General features: G+C 31.6%; 1 long non-coding RNA gene across 1 annotated transcript; it reads right to left on the reverse strand.

Moving 5' to 3' along the window:
* Positions 1-370: 370 nt before the first annotated feature.
* Positions 371-2209, reverse strand: LOC140049036 (uncharacterized). The gene is made up of 3 exons (XR_011845175.1): positions 1446-2209; positions 1012-1116; positions 371-889 (listed from the first exon to the last, which is right to left on the reverse strand). It is a non-coding gene; the product is annotated as an uncharacterized lncRNA (long non-coding RNA).
* Positions 2210-2483: the final 274 nt, after the last annotated feature.

Here is a 2483-nt window from a genome sequence, read left to right on the forward strand (position 1 = left end):
CGACGTAAATAAAAAAGGTAAGCTTGTGTTGAACTTGTTTTTGGCTCTGACTTTTGTTATTGACTAATATAGTAATATAATAATACTAATAATTAAAGTAGAGCAGAGGAGGTGAGGCCGAGAGGATTATTATAGTTTAGTTAGTAACTGTAGTGTAATTAAATAATAACCTCTTTCTGTTTGTTACCAAGTCATAAAATATAATACTATAGGGCCTAGAGGTAGGATTGAATAAAAATAATAGTACATTTCCATCCATTTATTGGTCTTATCTTTGCAGATTTATGGAATCAACAGTACATGAGATGGCTTTGAAGAACTGTAATAGTACTAGTAATAAAATTGTAAACATCAAATTATATGGCAGAAATAGTGTGTGGAATGAATTTTATTGAACAAATGCATCATAATGAGTTTGGAACAAGCAGGATTTTTCAAACAGGACATAAATTACTTTTGAGACCTGAGACATTTTAATTCTATCAACACCAGCCAGCTCCATCATATTCAAGAGATGGATTCTTTCATAAATGTCCATTGTACATAGTATTTGGCTAAATAAATAAAAAAAGAAGTACAGTAGTGGTTTATTTGTTTATATACCCAGACCCATTTAGATGGTTAAAAACAAACACTATATGATGCACTGCTACTAGTGTACTGTCTGGTAGTACATTACCATAGTTACAGTATGACTGTAACCCTAGCACTCGCGTCTAAAGAATTCTATTATGCATATTTTACTATTCTTCATAAATATTTAGTTCTGTAATTTTAATTGTCTGCGCTCATTCTATACTTGGTGTCTTAGTATACTGCATAAATGTATCGTGCAAGCATGATCCAAGTAGCATCTATTATAAAGTACTCTGGGTATCTTTCTATTCACCTGAAAAAAGGAAAATGAATAAGCACATGTTTATCTGCCCTCAAAACAAAATAATAATTTAGTATAATGTATTATGTAGGTTTGATCAACAGTTTAAAATAGCAATGCTCAGTATCTGTTACCTTAATATTATAATTTGACTCTAACATTTGCGCTTCCATTCCAATCAATAAATACATTTGCTTATCCCGTCCATCAATTATCATAATTGCACTCCAATTATAGACCTGTAGGTAGGTAAAAATACAAATGAATTGTTTATTTACTGTATACTGTACTGTATATGATACAAGCTGAAATACCCCTAACTAGGCCTGGCCTGTTATAACCTTTATTACTACATTAGAGAAAATCCAACTCTATTCATTTTATTGGGAATCATAATATTTAGTATTCAGTGTTGCCTAGCCTACTAGCTAGTAGGGCGGCATGTAATAACAAAAAAATATTTCAATAATACGTTAGTCAGGACACTACAGCACACAACAATATTAATTAATAAACGTACTTATAAATAATGTGTATATACATAATACAGTAACACAATTGTGCCTACCATTAACACCCTCAACGATACATCAAGGAGCATACGCTCTCAGCTCACCTCTGGCCGGGCGACTAAACATCGTATCCAGCAGTCATCACTACTAAAAAGGCCTAGGCCTAGCTAGCTCCAGGCCATGGCATTGTCAAACACCATTTACTCGTCCAACCGTTTCTTCAAAACGATGTTAACATCCGTGTTAACAAGACGATGTGGACGAATTTCCATCAATTTCAGTTAATTACAACGAAATAATAATAAAATGAATGTTTCAATAATACGTGTATAATAAATAGCGAAATAAACATCGCTCGCGAGGAGGGTCGAGAGAGAGGCCAAGGTGGTCGACTCTGTGATTCTCACGCATGCGCAAAATAACTCCGTGTACCCAGCAAGATAGGCATTTGGCTATGAATTTCGTAAAAGATGGCCTTGAAAAACGAAATTAAAATCCGTTTAAAAAAAAACTTGGTTGATAATATGAATTAATTTTATTCGATTAGGCTAACATACTTATCCAAGAATAAAAATATCAAAGCAATAAGTAATTACTACCATGCTTTTGCATCAATCAATGATTTACTGCTAAATTCCTATCTCTGTAATACAAAAATAACTTTTAGTGACGTCACAAAAAGTTTTTCACAGGTTTCTCAGGGGCGTTTTGAGGGCGTTGTCGTCCTCCAAAACATTAAGTATGACTATGGCAAGCTTAAAACTGATTGATCTACACGTTGAGCCAATAAAATGATATTGCTAGGAACCCTTTCATATCCATTTTAATAGAGATATCTTAGTTTTAAATAGAAATATCTCTATTAATAGAGATATATTTGTTTTAAACTAAGATATCTTAGTTTTTAATAACTTAGGGCATGAAAAAATCATGTATTATCATGTATTAATGTACATAAAAATATCTGTTAATAAAAGATTTACAAATAAAAACTGTTTTATATTTAAATGATTTAAATTGTAGTTTACTATATTTAATACTAAATTTGATAATATTAAAGGTTTTTAATTAGGTTATTAATCAGTTTTTTGCTG

Source organism: Antedon mediterranea, chromosome 5 (genome assembly GCF_964355755.1).
Source record: "Antedon mediterranea chromosome 5, ecAntMedi1.1, whole genome shotgun sequence".
Taxonomy (NCBI): domain Eukaryota; kingdom Metazoa; phylum Echinodermata; class Crinoidea; order Comatulida; family Antedonidae; genus Antedon; species Antedon mediterranea.